The sequence below is a fragment of the Myotis myotis genome, unplaced genomic scaffold (genome assembly GCF_014108235.1).
Source record: "Myotis myotis isolate mMyoMyo1 unplaced genomic scaffold, mMyoMyo1.p scaffold_m19_p_11, whole genome shotgun sequence".
In the NCBI taxonomy this organism is placed as follows: Eukaryota; Metazoa; Chordata; class Mammalia; order Chiroptera; family Vespertilionidae; genus Myotis; species Myotis myotis.
The window spans coordinates 69,935,187-69,953,236 of NW_023416315.1; the positions used below are offsets into that span (position 1 = coordinate 69,935,187).

The following is an 18,050-nucleotide window of genomic DNA, read 5'->3' on the forward strand; positions in this document are numbered from 1 at the left end:
TGTGCTTAAAACAACCCACATTATCCACAGCCTGTTAAAATAGGCTCAAATGTTCGCTTTCATAAAATGTAAACTTCCAGGTGAGTATGCCAGGAAAAAAACATAAATAAAACTAACAGGTTTCAAGAATTTGATTATATTCCTAAAGCATCTATTTATTTCAGCAGCTTTGTTATTACTAATGCACAGGATTCCAGGGCAGCAGAGAGAAGCTGAATTTAAATAACTACTTGTGGCAACACAGCACCAATTATACACTCCATGGCTATTTATGTCTTCTGGTGATCCACTAGCAGTGGGAAGTAAAACTCACAACACACGGGTACAATTACAATTATGGGTCAAACTTCAGCAAGCTTGTTTAAGCGGCTCCATTAGGTCCTGCTTGAAATACTGACTGACACATATTTTGACTATTTTCAGACATATCCACTCTAACATGCAGTGATATAATCATTTCCTATTAGGATGCATTAGTCTAGAGGACTATAAAATAAAATAGCATGGCATGCACACAAATTTCTGTTGAATTTACACTGCATTAGAATACATCCCCCAACTATATTTTAGAAGATTAAAATATCATTTGGATACCACAGCAGGGCTATTTCATAGGGAATTTGAATATTTTTAGACTTGTCTAAATGGGCTTTTCCTTGGAACACTAACGTATTTTTAAGGTAAATGAAGCTGTCCATAAGAAATGAGATGTTGTCCTATACAGACCCATCACTTATTGAATTTTTATTGTTTTTTTATGTCACTCTGATCTAAATATAGGTTTCCAGGTGGTTTCTCTCTTCCCTGTAACTGCCACTCCCCTGCAATGCTTTCTGCATATTGCTCTTTTAGAGACCTTTTCATGTGACATAATAAATGTTTAAACTGTTTTCTTAAAAAACACATATGTATTACATACTAAACTATGCAGAGTAATAGATGAATTACACACCTGAAATTAACATTCATCAATTAACTTAGTGTCCAGCACTGCCGCTTGCAGCTACCTGATTGCTGCTTTTGGATGCCATCTTTCCCACCAAAGGAAGCAGCTGCGCTCAGCTTTGTTTTTCTAATGATTTTATTGCCTCAAATATAGTTTTTGAATTTAAATTTTATTTTAAAATATATTTTATTAATTTTAGAAAGAGGAGGGGACAGGGATAGAGAGAACAAATTGTCGATTACAGAGAAACATTGATCAGCTGTCTCCTTTTGGGGATTGAGCCTGCAACATGGGCATGTGCCCTGACTGGAAATTGAACCTCCTGGTTCATGGACCAATGTTCAGCCACCGAGCCACACTCTCCAGGCTAAAAGACAGTTCTTACTCAACATGTTTCCCTAAACAGCATATAGTTTCGTTTTGTTGATTTTCAAACTTTCTAAAAATGATACTGTTCTATATGTAGTTAAATGACACCTTGCTTGCTTATTTTTTTTTACTATTTTATGATTTATGAATACTGAATGTAATTCCTGTATGTCAGTAAATTTTAATATTCACTTAATATTCCATGGTATAATTATGTCATGATTTATTTCTCAATTGGATATTTGAGATGTTTCCAGTTTAATGCTATTGTGGACTATGCTCCTGTAAGAACTCCACTCACCTGCTGATGCACACTTAGGCTGTTTCCAGATATTAGCTATGGTAAATTGTGCTGCTATGAACATAGGGGTGCATATATCCTTTCTGATGAGTGTTTCTGAATTCTTGGAATATATTCCTAGAAGAGGAATCACTGGGTCAAATGGCAGGTCCATTTTTAATTTTTTGAGGAAACTCCAAACCAGGGGTCCTCAAACTTTTTAAACAGGGGCCCAGTTCACTGTCCCTAAGACCGTTGGAGGGCCGGACTATAGTTTAAAAAAAAACTATGAACAAATTCCTATGCACACTGCACATATCTTATTTTGAAGTAAAAAAACAAAACTGGAACAAATACAATATTTGTATTTGCATGTGGCCCGCGGGCCGTAGTTTGAGGACCCCTGCTCCAAACTGTTTTCCAGTGGCTGCACCAGTCTGCATTCCCACCAGCAGTGTACTAGGGTTCCTTTTTCTCTGCATCTTCACCAGCACTTGTCATTTGTTGATTTGTTGATGATAGCCATTCTCACAGGTGTGAGGTGGTACCTCATTGTCATTTTGACTTACATCTCTTAGATGATCAGTGACTGAGTATTTTTTCATATGCCTTTTGGCCTTCTGCATGTCCACTTTGGAGAAGTGTCTATTTAGGTCATTTGCCCATTTTTTAAATTGGATTGTTTAACTTCTTTTTGCTAAGTTGTATGAGTTCCCTATGCATTTTGGAGGTTAATCCCTTAATGGGTGTATCATTGGCAAATATGTTTTCCCATGCAGCGGGCTCTCTTGTTATTTTTTGATGGTTTCTTTTACTCTGCAGAAGCTTTTTATTTTGATGTAGTCCCATTTGTTTATTTTCTCCTTAGTTTCCGTTGTCCTGGGAGATGTATCCGTAAACATATTGATAGGAGAGACATGTGAGGTTTTGCTGTCTACAGTTTCTTTTAGGGTTTTCATGGTTTAACATCTAACATTTAAGTCTTTTACCCATTTTGATTTTATTTTTGTGTATGGTGTAAGTTGGTGATCTAATTTCATTTTTTTTGTGTGTGTGCTGTATCTGTCCAATTTTCCAACACCATTTATTGAAGAGACTGTCTTGATTCCATTGTACGCTCTTGCCTCCTTTGTCAAATATTAATTGAACATAATGGCTTGGGTTAATTTCTGGGTTCTCTGTTCTGTTCCATTGGTCTATATGTCTGTTCTTGTGCCAGTACCAGGCAATTTTGAATGGCTTTGTAATATATCTTGATATTTGGTATTATGATCCCTACAACTTTGTCTTTCTTAGGATTGCTGTGGCTATTTGGGGTCTTATTTTATTGCATATAAATTTTTGGATAGTTTCTTCTTGGTCTATGAAATATGCCATCGGTATTTTAATGGGGGTTGCATTGAATCTATAGATTGTTTTGGATAGTAAGGACATTTTAATGATATTGACTCTACCAATCCATGAACATGGTGTATTCTTCCACTTGTTTATGTCTTCCTCTATCTCTTTTTTCAACATCCTGTAGTTTTCCGAGTACAGGTTTTTACCTCCTTAGTTAAGTTTATTCCTAAGTATCTTAATTTTTTGTTGCAATGGTAAGTGAGATTATTTGTTTAGTTTCCCTTTCTGAGAGTTCATTATTGGTGTATAAAAATGCCATAAATTTCTGTGTATTAATTTTATATCCTGCTACATTGATGAATTCATTTGTTTTATTTTAAAATATATTTTTATTGATTTCAGAGAGGAAGATAAAAAGGGAGAGAGAGGTAGAAACATTTGTTATGAGAGAGAATCATTGACTGGCTGCCTCCTACATGCCCCCGGCTGGGGATCGAGCCTACAACCTGGGCATGTGACCTTGGCTGGAATCAAACCTGGCACCCTTGTCTGCAGGCCAGTGCTCTATCCACTAAGCAATACCAGCTAGGGCCTAAATTAATTTATTAAATCTAGTTGTTTTTTGATCAAGCCTTTAGGGTTTTCTATTTACAATATCGTGCCGTCTGTGAATAGAGACAGTTTTACTTCCTCCTTTCCAGTTTGGATGCCGTTTATTTCTTCTTCTTGTCTGATCTCTATGGCTAGCACTTCTAGTACTCTGTCAAATAGGAGGGGTGAAAGTGGGCACCCATCTTGTTCCTGTTCTTATGATAAATGGTTTTACTTTTTGCCCATTGAGTATGATGTTGGCTATAGGTTTGTCATATAAAGCTTTTATTATGCTGAGGTATGATCCCTCTATTCCCACTTTGTTGAGAGTTTTTATCAAGAAGGTGTGTTGGATTTTGTCAAATGCTTTTTCTGCATCTATTGATACGATCACGTAGTTTTTATCTTTAAGTTTGTTTATGTGATGTATCACATTTATTGATATGTGGTGGATTAAAAAACTGTGGTACATCTATACAATGGAATACCACACAGCTGTAAAAAAAGAACTCTTACCATTTGCAATAGCATAGATGGATTTAGAGAGCATTATGCTAAGGGAAATAAGCCAGTTGGAGAAAGATAAGTATCACATGATTTCATTCTATGTGGACTCTAATGAACCAAATAAACTGATGAACAAAAATAGACCCAGAGACATAGAATCATTGAACAGACTATCAAACCTCAGAGGAAGGCAGGGGAGGGGGGTGGGGAGAGATCAACCAATGAACTCATATGCATATATACATAACCCACAGACACAGACAATAGGGTAGTGAAGGCCGGGGGGCGGGGGGGGGGGCGGTGGGCGGAGAGAGAAGGGGGAGAGATCAATTGGGGGGAAAAGGGACATATGTAATACTTTCAATGATAAAGATAAAAAACTAAAATAAAGGTTTGATTGCAACATTCCTTTGATGATTTTCTGTCCAGATGATGTATCCATCACTGATAGTAGGGAAATGAAGTACCCTCCAATTATTGTATTCAGTATTGAATGCTCTGGTTCCCACCAACTAATGATCAAAAATATTCAGAAAAATAAATGTTATTTTGTGTCTGAAAAAAAAGAAAAAAAAAAAGAGCTCTGGATCATATCTCCTGATACAAATATGCAAGAATTTCAAAAATGCTTGCATCAATGTTTACTCCCAACATATGAGTTTACATTGTTTTATATCTTCACCAATACTTAGCCATGTTAAAATTCTTAATTTTTGCAAATACAGTGAGTCAAATGCTATGTTATGGCCTTAATTTCTATTCTGTCATTGCTGATAATATATATTGAGTCTTTTTATAGATTTCTGGTGTTTTGTATTTGCTTTCTATGAAAAGGAAATGCCTATTGATGTTCTTTGACAATTTTTTATTGGTTATTTGCTTTTATCTTTTGTATTTGCAAGTTTTCCTTATGAAATCGTATATTATTTCTTCATATGTCTGTCACCATCCTATTACATTTTAAATTCCTTGAAAAAAAGGACAGCACCTTCTTTATTGTTATGTTTTCCATGGTCAGCATTATGATTCAATTTTACAGTTCTCTCTTTTGCAGATGGTAGCATTTTCTTTTGTTAATTTCTTATTGAATTGTTAAGAAAATAAAAATATTAATCATTGTCCTACAAATGCTTATGGGATGATGGACTAGGAAAGGGTTGTGGGAAGGAAACAGAAGCTTCAGGATATATATATATATATATTCATGGTTCGGTAGAAATACGACACCAAATCTTGGTGTGGTACACACCAACTGGTCTATAAAATGACTACAGAAAATCCACCTTCCCTAGATGTTCTTTCTAAATCACACATTATGTTATGATTTTATTTTACTAAAGAGCATATACAATTTTCTGAGTGCATGTGTATCTTACTTTATAGTAGATTTTCATTTCACAAGAATGAATAGAGATGGGAATTGGAGTGTTCTAAAATCTAGAGAATTAAATTACTTCTTATTTGACTGATGGTCATGAAATAGTGTGGCGAGGAAAATACTGAGGTCTGCGATCAACTTATGTGAGGCATAAAGAAAACTTTTTTTCCACTTGAAAGCATGAAATTGTAACTTCTACTTTGCACAGCATTATTAGTGAGAAGTTTGATTACACATGATTTATGCTAAATGGCCAAAGACTTAAATTAAAATTCTTATTGTTACATGAAATCTGTTAACATTATAGATATTTTATTAGAACTTAAACCAGCAGTTCTCAACCTGTGGGTTGCGACCCCTTTGGGGGTCAAATGACCCTTTCACAGGGGTCGCCTAGGACCAAAGGAAAACACATATATAATTACATATTTTTTTTGTGATTAATCACTATGCTTTAATTATGTTCAACTTGTAACAAGGACATTGGGGGTCACCACAACATGAGGAACTGTATTAAAGGGTCGTGGCATTAGGAAGGTTGAGAACCACTGACTTAAACTATAATTTCAAGGTTGTAATTATTTGTATTATTTACACAATTGCAGTTTTCACATAAATAGGTAGAAATACTTCCAACCTTTCCCTAATTGCTTTAAAAATTTTAAATACAGGAAATGAGAATTAAAATGAAAATAAAGAGTTGGCAAAATTCTGAAGGTTTGTTTTAAAAAAATAAATTAATGTGCTTATAATTTTATTAAGCAATGTCACCCCAATAATTTCAAAGAAACTGAAATAAAATAAATCAACACATAATTTGCTGAAATTTGGTATTATTACTATGCCTTTAATACTTAAAGTCATGACTATTTCCTGTGAATCCCTGCACAGAACGTGCTCTATTATGTATTAGGAATCCAGACTATTATTCTCACATGCCTTGGATGGTCTTTTTATCATAGTTCTATGAAGCATGAGAAAAACTTGCCTTTAATTATGAGTGATAGGCTACAAACCTATCATAACAACCAAGTATGTTATCTCTTCAGAAAGGAAAACCTTCCTATACTCCTAGAAAACCTCTCTTTATGATACTGCAATGTCTGCAATAATACATCTGTACTGTTGATGTAGGAATGACACTTCAGTGCCTTGCCCAGAGTGTACACCCAATAACTACTTGTCCCATAATCATTTGATACACTTACATTTCAGGGAATATTGTTTTACCCAAAAAGAAATTTTCTTGCTTTTCCATGGTATTGTCAACCCAATCAAAGAACTCAACACTTGGTATGTAACATGTGTTCTTGTTTCTTAAACATGATTCAGAATCTAATTGTATTCAACACATGCAAAATAAATTCTCTGCCTATTTTTGAGGTTTGGGAGGTATTTTATATTCCTACATTAGAACAATGGGTGGCAGATTTTCTTATTAATGTTAAATCCCAATAAATGTTCTTCAGTCATTTGGTGTTGGGCATTCCCTTGTCCCTTGTTTTGGTTTGTGGGTGTGACCTGTTGGGTACATACTTTGTCCAGTCATTCTCTGAACTGCAGTATAACTTCAGCAATGAGATGACAGATTTATTTGCTTTAGCAGCAGTTTTTTCGCCAGATGGTGATGACTAATGCTGACCATGGAAAAAAAATATGATTTCCGGAGCTATTTGGATTTGTTTTTTGTAAACGATTCCTCATCGAATCACTCCAAATCCTTTTGTGGCTATTTAGCACTTTTGAAGTCTCCTATGGAGTGTTTAAGGCACAGACTAGAGCCACATGAGCATGGCAGGAAAAATTACTCGACACCTGAGAGGTGATGTAATATGAGGTACTGCTTAACTTGTGGTCTGAGTTCTGAGCGTCTTCACTGTTTATGTGCCATGGACTCCTTTGTTATTTTGGTGAAAGATATGGACTCCTTTTCTGAATAGAGTTCTAAAATGCATAGAATACATATATGGGATTACAACAAAAGCACTAATATGTTTATTAAAAATTAAAATCATAATGTGTTTTGTTATCAACAGATCAAATAAAGTGTTATCTAGGATTGGGTGTAATAACTACCTGGGTCACAAAACAATGATGAGCATAACTCTTTATGAGTGCTACTCTAATACAGTATGATGTAACTCGAGGCCCGGTGCACGAAATTCTGCATGGGGGAGGAGGGTGATCCCCTCAGCCCAGCCTGCACCCTCTCCAATTCAGGACCCCTCAGGGGATGTCTGAGTGACGGTTTAGGCCCGATCCCAGGGATCGGGCCTAAAACGGTAGTCGGACATCCATCTCACAATCCGGGACCGCTGGCTCCTAACTGCTCACCTGCCTGCCTGCCTGATCACCCTTAACTGCCCCCCCTGCCAGCCTGATCACCCCTAACCGCTTCTGCCTGGTGGCCTGATTGCCCCCAACTGGCCCTCCTGCCAGCGTGGTTGCCCCATGCAGCCTGCTGTTCAGTCTTTTGGTCATCCCTCACTAACCCCCCTGCCAGCCTGGTCACCCCATGCAGTCTGCTGTTTGGTCATGCATCTGGTTGCTTTGGTCGTGACGGCCCCTGGCTTTTTATATATTAGGATGCCATAGTAGTATAGTGACACGACTGTGTTTGCTGCTTATATTCAGAACAAAGAGGAATTTTAAATCAACAAGATTTTGGGGAAAATAAAATTGTAATTTTGTTTCCACACAAGCTTATAGACCAGCCGTGGGCAAACTACGGCCCACGGGATGGATCCAGCCCGTTTGAAATGAATAAAACTAAAAAAAAAAAAAGACCGTACCCTTTTATGTAATGATGTTTACTTTGAATTTATATTAGTTCACACAAACACTCCATCCATGCTTTTGTTCCGGCCCTCCGGTCCAGTTTAAGAACCCATTGTGGCCCTCGAGTCAAAAAGTTTGCCCACCCCTGTTATAGACACTAGGGTATTACTGAAATCTCAGGTTCTTGTGAATAATGTGCTAATGGCCAGATTGCCCTCTGCCTGGGTAGATGTTGAGGCAAAGTATTGTGGTATCCCTCCCAATGTTCAGGCTTCTAGGTCACCCTGACAAAGCCGAAGTTTTAAGTGTAGTTTAATAAGGGTCCTTTTTTTTACAGAATGTCAAGGTGACTTGTCTGGTTTTCCATTTTCTTTTTGCACATCTGACTGACTCACCTAGGATTGTATGCTAGACTGAGTTATTTTAGAAAATGTTACCCGATATTCTCAGTTTTTCTGCCAAAATTATCATATACCATGCATGATAGCAATATAAGTATACCACTTTCTTAAATTTACAGGGTCCACAGTATTTACTACTTGAAATCTTATATACTCCTGTATCCCTTTGGGGTAGGACAAGAGGGTAGTGCTTTCTTAAACTATATGAAATACCTCCACTGCAAGATTAACATTACTTCTTCTAAGGGTGCGGCTGAGCAAATAATAGCAATTGAAATGAAAGCATTCTCATCTCTATTGGAGTCACTCTAAAGGCAACATGAAAAAATAACTTTGCAGAATATGCCTCTGTCAGCAAGATGAACAACCCATCAGAGATAGAGAAGTTCTTCATAATGGGTGTGGAATTTTTGCTAATGTTATTTATTTAGAGCATATTATGATGACTTTTATTTCAGTTGGAGGTTTGTAGCTTAACTTGCATAATTGCATAAATTGCACGAATGCTCATTTTTCAAAAAGAAAAAAAAACCCACTAATCAAATAATATAACTATTATTCTACTACAGTTAATAATCTTTAACTTGTATACTGTATAATAAATAAATTATATTAACATACATATCATTTTAACCCATATCAGACTTCATATATCAATTGAAGAGGACTAACTTATAATAGAGTTTTAATAATAGCAGAATGATCTATAACAGTGATGGCAAACCTATGACACGTGTGTCAGAGGTGATGCGAACTCATTTTTTTGGTTGATTTTTCTTTGTTAAATGGCATTTAAATATATAAAATAAATATCAAATATATAAGTCTTTGTTTTACTATGGTTGCAAATATCAAAAAATTTCTATATGTGACACAGCACCAGAGTTAAGTTAGGGTTTTTCAAAATGCTGACACGCCGAGCTCAAAAGGTTCGCCATCACTGATCTATAAGTATACAGGTTATATATATTATGTACAATTTAACTTCTATTTATCCTAAATGTTTTATATATGATATATTACTTACACAAATGTAAACTATTCTAGATGGGAATATAGGATTATTTTGGCCTATACTTAAAATACATAATATTAATATTTATGCAGAATTGTGGATTTATTTCTAGCAAAGTGGTCATTTTAATCAGGATATTTGTTAACATTTAGCTATAATTGGTGATTTAACCTAATGATCTAACTTTCCAATGGTAGGGGAAAATTGGACAGATTACTTAGAGTGACTAATTGAATGTGTGCTTATTTTTTGAAAAGACTGGAAAATATACTTTGGGTTTAATTAGCATGCTAGCTACCTTAAAGAAGTCATAATTGATTATGTTGTTTTTGTATGTATATTAATTCTGAAGGGTTATAAAGTTTTTAAAATTTTGTTTATTTTTGCAAATACAGGTATATGGATCAATAAGAAAATTCATAAAAGGAGATACAAAATTAGTAAATAAACATAAAAAAATAAGAATAATGGTAACAACAATTTTATCTTATATTAACAAATACTTCATTTTAATTCTAAATACTGTAACCTTTTACAAACACTTGAATAATAACATATATTCTTAATTCTTCTATGAAAGTAAAGCTACTGGTACTACTTCCTTGGCCCCCCTTTTAAATTTCATCTTTTGCATTGGTGTCTCCATAATAAGTAACTGACTTTATATCTATTTAAGTCATTATGTAAAATCTTCAGATCCCTTCTATATTATTTGAAAAAGTTCTTAACTGAGGGAAGTCTAGGCAGTTGAGTGTGGTTTCAGTATTTCATTACCTTGACCCTCCAAGACACCCAGCATAATGATGGTGATGCTGTCCAAACACAGTGCCTCCCACAGTACTTCAAGGAAAGGGAGGGCTTCGGAGACCACACATGACCATCGCAATTGGATCTCTTGTCTAGGTTCTGTGAAATTCAGTGACATTAGAGATGGTCTATTTCTCTCTCTTTTACTTACTCTAACTAATTTCTTACACATCCTTCATTCTTCCTGATATTCAATTTTTCAAATAGTCGTTCATCTTCTATCTTGAACTTTGGTGCTTAGTTGCTCACAGAAAAGTAATTTAGGTCAGTTTCTGATATTGAGATCAGTCGTTCTGATATTGCTTGTTCCTTTTTTTAATTTATTGAGTTGACATTGGTTAATAGGATCATATAGGCTCCAGGGGATATTGCTTGTTCTAATATTAAGGCTATCTTTCTTCTTCTCCTTTACTTAATGAACATTTCTTATTTCTATTAAGAGCCATAGGCCTATTTGGCCAGAAAGCCAAACCTGTTGAAATATAATTTATAGAATGCAGATGTCAGGCATTGGTGGGAGCCAAGCTGGATCACTAGAGTGCTCGTGTACTGTGCTTTTCACTTTGGCTTCCAGTAGCTCAGCATATTGATTTTACAATTTATGGCTTTCAAAGCTATTTGCAGCCTTGATTCTTCTTATAGTTCCAATGCACTTATGTCAGTCAAGAGCACTGAAATTGTCCCAAGGCAGCATGTTTCCTTTGTAGCTCTGATTTTTTAATAGTTCATTCATTTAAATTGGTACTGAAAGTTAACATTGATTTTCCTTTGTATGTCTGGCATTTCTCAAGTTCTAGTCCCATGTATTTTAAGACACACACACACACACACACACACACACACACACACTCACTCACTCACTCTAGAGGCCTGGTGCATGAATTCGTGCACAGGTGGGGTCCCTCAGCCTGGCCAGCAATCAGGGCCTGATCGGGCTAATTGGGCAATTGGGGCTGGGAGGTTGGCCAGCCCAGGGGGTTGGGGGTGAGGAGAGGGACTGCGGGAGGTTGCCTGTCTGCGGGAGGTTAGGTGTGGGAGCGCACTGACTACCAGGGGGCAGCTTCTGCATTGAGCGTCTGCCCCCTTGTGGTCAGTGCACATCATAGCTACCAGCTGGTCATTGGTCGACCAGTCGTAATGGTTGCTTAGGCTTTTATATATAGATATTTTTTAAGCACAGATTTGGTAGGTAGTAGTACTTTATAAATTCATTTTGCATTGTTTCAATCACCATAACTGATTCAGAAAATGTGGTGAGTTATCCAAACCAGAGGGAAAAAAAGAAGGCAATAAATGAGTCAGACCCAGAAGGAAGCCTGGAACTTCTCACCATTCAGCATAGAAATTTTCAAACATTCTCTTTGTTTTCATTTGAATGTTCTCCCTGCATCTGGAATCCATGAATCTACATATTGGCCTTCTAATTTGTGCAAAGGAAATTTCTGGAGCTTTCCTTGTACCCTGGTTGACTAGCTAACACCTCCCTTCCTGAAGCTTAAATATGTCTGACCTTACCCTTCAACCTTCCAAGGACTTTGGTACCTGCAATTCTTGAGTGTGTCTAGAGATCTGCAGCGTTAGTCACCTTACATCCTCTTGGCTTCTGCCTCCTGTGGGCTTAGGTTTCATGGTTTTCTGGTCTTCTAAGTCAACTACCACTCCTCTGTTCACTCTTGGGCTTCCCAAATTTCTATGAAGTTTTTCATGCATCATTTCTCCTTCCATTCTCTTTGACTTCCCAAGTTTTATGCCATTTCAATTTATTTTATTATAAGCTTGGTAGGCATTCATGATAAAGTAGAGATCAACATGTATTTATACATATAACAAACATATATGGGGTTAATCTGCAAGATTTGTTCCCCAGAAATATGTATACCTCAAAAGTTGTGTTTATATCATTCAAATACAATAGAGCCCTAGCCAGTTTGGCTCAGTGGATAGAACATCAACTGCGGACTGAAGGGTCCCAGGTTTGATTCTGGTCAAGGGCATGTACCTTGGTTGCAGGCTCCTCCCTGGCTCGGGCCCTGGTCAGGGCTCATGTAGGAGGCAACCAATCGATGTGTTTCTCTCACATCGATGTTTCTGTCTTTCCCTCTCTCTTCCACTTTCCTTAAAAATCAATGGGAAAATATCTTCGGTGAGGATTAACAAAAAAACAAACAAACAAAAAACCACAAATACAATAGATATAGTTTTCATCATCATATAGCTTATATTTAAGATCAGTTCGTCACAAATTAGAATGTTAAGATAAATTTACATAACAATACATAAACTCTTGCGTGAATGAATCCTAATATATCAGATCTATTCATTTACTCATATTTGCACTTCAAAATATCCACTGAACACATATATGTTAGGTGCTGGTTATACAGCAGTGAACAACACCAACAGCCCCCTTCCCTCATGTGGCTTACTTTCTAGAGAAGGGAGAGAGAACACAGGAAATCAACAAAACATCTGTGTGGTAGTATCGAGTGCTAGGAAAGATAATAAAACATTGTAAAGGGTCTGCAAGTTACTATTTTAGAAAGAATGCCAGGGCAGCCTCTTTAGTGAGGTGGCAATTGTTATGAATTTTCTTTTTTCTATTCAGTCTGATAAACAGAAAAGCTTGATTGTCTCCCGCATATATAGTGCATGCTTTTGGCTCACAGGGAATCCAGTAGAGGTGGGTGTTCTGTGCAACACCTGCAGGTCACTCTTTGACCGAGAAAATCAAGGACTATTATTCTCCTCTTTTGTGCTTTGTGAAAAGCTATGTTCATATGTCACTGTCCCGGTCCCTGGGCAGGTACTGCATTTCCATTCTACACTTTGATATTTCATGTTGTCATGGAGTCCATTGCTTCTTGGCATTATTTGAGGGGACCATGGAGATTTTCTGACTCTAGCATAATTAACTCTGGGCATGTTAAGATTTGAAATTTAGATGAGTTTTGTACATTGAAGAAATAATGTCCTGAATACAACCTCAGTAATTTCTTCATTAATATAATTCTAAACCCACCAGTTAGTGTAAAAAAATGTTAATGGTTAAATGAATGATTATTTTTTAATTTTTCCACAACTAAAAATAAAAACATCAATATGAATAGTTTTCACAATATTGATTAAAATGCTACTAGAACATATTTTTATTTTGTTTTACTTTAATTATATATATGTACGTGTGTGTATAATACATGTAAGACTGGATCTTAGAACATAATTTATTTTATTATGAAGAAGAAAACACCAAAGAGCTCACATTTTGATAGCTTTTTAAAAATCACCACCCAAGAATATGTTTATTGATTTTTTTAGAGAGGGAGGGAGAGAGACAAAAAGAGAGAGAAACATTGATGTGAGAGAGAAACATCAATTGGCTGCCTCCTGTGCATGCCCCAACCAGAGATCAAGCCCTAAACCCTTGTGTGTGCCCTGACCAGGAATTGAACCTGAAACCCTTTGACTCATGGGACAACGCTCCAATCAACTGAGCCACCTGGCCAGGGCACTGATAGCTTTGTTTTAAAATAGAAAAAAAAAACTTGATAACTTTTTAAAATAAAATAAGGTAGTCATATAAATGGTAGATTCTATCTTTTCATTGGATGTTCTGCAAGAGCTATACATATTACCTATTTAACATGTTACAAAAAGAAATTAGAAAAAAGAAAGCAGTTAGAGAGGACGAAGTACGAAAAGGTATAATAAGTAAGTCTAACTGGTAATGCTGAAAATGATCATTTTAATCTTAGAAAAAACTTGTTGGAATGTATTTCAACTTAGTAAATTTGTGTTGCTTTTTGGAGTTGAGCATTTCTCCTCCTATATAATAAAATAGATTACATTTCCACATGAAAGAAAACACATGCAAATCTTTCATAGAATTACGGAAAATAACTTCATAATTGGTGGCATCAAGAAACAAGAGACACCTGTCCATGTCCCTGAAATCTTAGGATAGCCACAGCCTTCCCTGAATCTGGAAGTGGGATGAAGGATTAGATGATAATTATTCAGAAGGAAATGGATTCATAACAGTCACAACAGCCTTTTCTGTGTTCCTCCTTTGCTCGAATTCCCTATCCCCAAGGCAGTATCGCCTTGTCACTTCTAAAGCTCACCTCTCCTGCTGCTCACCTAGAGTTCCTGTCTCCTGGGGCCTCACTCCTCATGAATCTATTTTGTCTTTTTTGTTTTGACTAGGTTATTTTTTTCTTCAGCTATCATATACTCAAATTACCCATTGCTAAAATAAATTAAAAAACTAACAAACAACAAGCAAAACAATAACAACAAAATAATCTTCTCTGGATTCTTCTTTCCTCTTAGGTACCTGCTTATACCCATTCTTCCTTCTCTTGTCAAACTTCTAGAAACAACAGTATTCTATACTTAGTGTGTCTAATTCCTTATTTTGTATGAATTAAGGAGTCCAACACCAGCAGGCTTTCATTGTACTAGTTTACTGAAATTGTTTTCTTCCATGTTACCTTTCTCATTTCCAAATTCTGAATCCCTGCTCTATTGAATGTGCAACATTTGACTACTGTTTCTTTCTTCCACTCTTCCTACTCATGCTCCCAATTGCCCTCCTCTCACTTGGATGAATCATCACTGTGATGCTATATTCTTTACTTCCCTCCTCCTCTAACTGGAGATGTTTTTAAGAATCCTTCACCAACCTTATTTTTCAGATTCCTACTTCTCTTTGCAGATAATCTCAAATATTTCTACTGTTTTAACTATTATTTCCAAGTAAATAGCAAACGGGTCTATATGTCTAATTCTGACATTTCAAATAGCTGACGGGTCCCGATTCATATTCCAGTTGCCTGTTGAGTATTTCCTCCTGGCTGTCATTCTGACATCTTAAACTCAACATGCACAAATTCTAAAGCATCATGTTTCATTTTCTTGTGTTTCTACCCTCAACATTCCTCTTGTTGAAAGCCCCACACCTTTCAAGACATGTTGCAAATTCTACATATTGCTTCAAGTCTCTGATAGTGTCAGTATAAAGGCTAATTAAAATTTTAAAAACCAATCCTTAACTAAAATATAAAGGTTTTATGCCAGAAAGCTCTATAGCCCAGTGGTTAAGAACCTAGGCATTCAAGTCAGGCAGCCCTGCGTTTGAATCTCAACTATACCTCTTAGGAACTGTGAACTTCTCAAATCACTTAACCATGCCATGCCTTTTTTTTAACCTATTAAATAAAGACAATAACATAATCTAATCTACAGGGTCATGAATAATAAATGAAACAGTTAATCACCAACAATCTATCATTGTTCATATGCTCAAAATATGTTAGCGATAGTAATTCTTACTAAAAATAAAATAAAATTCTTAAGGGTATAGTGTACATTTCCAAATACCAGTTTGAGCTGTAGTCATCGTGTCTACCTTTAGAGTAGCAGTGAAAAACTTAAAGAAAGAAGCACTCATTTTCTCTTTAAAAAAACTTTCCTGTATCACATGATCTCACTCATATGTGGAATCTAACAAAATAAACTGATGAACGGAGTGGATCCAGAGACATGGAAGCATGGAACAGAATGCAGAAACTGGGAGGGAAGGTGAGGGAGGGTGGGTGGGTGGGAGATAATTAACCAAGGCCCTTGTATGCATATACCAGTATGCATGTCCCATGGCCACAGACAGTGGGTCAGTGAGGATCTGGGAGGGCAGGGGCAGGCTGGAGGAGATCAATGGGGGGAAAATAGGGACATATGTACAGTGGGGCCTTGACTTATGAGTGTCCCGACTAACGAGTTTTTTGAGATACGAGCCATCTCTCGGCCGATTTTTTGCTTTGAGTTGCGAGCTAAACTTTGGGTTTCGAGCCAGCTTCAGATACCCCACTGCTAGTTGGCACAGCGAATGTCACAGTGACCGCCACATCAGCCCAGCATCACATGTCTCACTCGTTCACTTTTTGATTTGACATATGAGTAATTTGAGTTACGAGCTCCATCACGGAACGAATTAAACTCGTAAGTCAAGGCCCCACTGTAATACTTTCAACAAGAAAGAATTATGAAAAAAATAAAATAAATAAAATAAAAAGACTTCCTGTAAGTTGCATAACTTGTTTTCAAAATATAACAGCAAGGGAGCCTGTGAAATATGTCCTTTAGTTGGGTTCAATGCCACTGTGAATAAGGGAAGGAGAAAGAAAAATGGATTTTCAGGTAGACAATTGATCTTCCCTGCTCCAAAAACTATGTAGTTTCAAGTTTAGCAAGATTAACCAATTAGATTTAATTATATCAGCTGTATAGCTTAATTAATTCAATTAACCTATCTAGTGATTACCTCTAGGAGAAAAACATTTGTAAGTAAATCTATAGATAAACTTGAGGAATATGATGAGAGTCTGATTTCAAGACTCCCTAGATTTGCATTTAGAACTAATTTGAGTAGTATATGGATTGCAATTTTAGATGCTATGTGGAATAGGAAATGTATGTGAATGTTGAAAAAAAATCAATTTGGCCTTTCAAATTAAAAAGAAAATATTTTGGGGGGAGGGTTATAGATTTCCAGGAGCTTTCCAAACACAATTATTTTAGGAATTTATAAAATGTCATAAAAAAGTTTATTTTGATGATAAGAAAGAGCTCAAGACATATTTTCCTCACATAATCCTAAAGTTAGAAATGTCAGTACATAGATAAGAGAATTAAATATGATATCAAGTATGACACATGCTTGCATATTATCAATTTGTGAATGTTAACAATGAATTTAAAATATACCTTTATAAACAAAAACTTTATGATGAAAAACATTAAACATAAAAATGTGGAGAAAAAATAAACCAAATTCTCATAAAATCATCAGATTCAATAGTTTTTATGATTTTGCCCATTTGTTCTAACTACTCTGTCTCCAACTTTTTCAAAGTATTATAAAACAAATCCCCATATCATGTCATTTTACCAAAACAACATCTTTCAAAATAGTATCTAATTCTTAATTGACAAGCAATGTGTTTCTATCATGTGTCTCCTGGATGTTTGCCGATGTATAACAAAATCTCTCAAATGGTGCCTTTACCAAAAAAGAACACTTTGCATTTACAATTGTTTTGTAATCTCTAGTATGCAACTTTTCCTATATTGCAGTTATCCACAGATTTTAGGGTTAATATATCTTCATTCTGTTTTGGAGGAAGAAAATTTAGCATCTGAACACATCTAATTACAAGTCAATACTCAATTTATGCATCTAATTGCCACATGAAAGCTGACCTCTATGGCCAAAGGATAGTATATTCTAAGACAAGGCAATCTTATCAGTTTAAAACTTAAAGTCTTTTTTTATAAATAAAATTCTTCGTAGTTCCACACGGAAGTGTAGGCTTTGGGCAGGTATCAGTCTTCATCACCATCCCATTTTCCCTTGTACAACGGTTTAAATGCCCCTTCTATATCTGAGTATTCTGACACTTTCTCCTTTTAGAGGGGTATTTATACAAATCAGAAAATTTGTTCTGAGAATTACTAGAATAAACATTTTAGAAATCTCTTAGAAAAACACCATAATATATTTTTAAATATTTCTTAAAATTACTTTCCCATCAAAGAAGTACTGTTGAAAACAATGACACATATTTTGAAGTTCGTTGCAG

At 35.9% G+C, this 18,050-nt stretch overlaps 1 protein-coding gene across 1 annotated transcript in view; it reads right to left on the reverse strand.

The window, feature by feature from the left end:
• KCND2 (potassium voltage-gated channel subfamily D member 2) overlaps positions 1–18,050 on the reverse strand; it is a 519,540-nt gene that overhangs the window by 277,620 nt on the left and 223,870 nt on the right. The gene's annotated exons all lie outside the window — the stretch shown is intronic.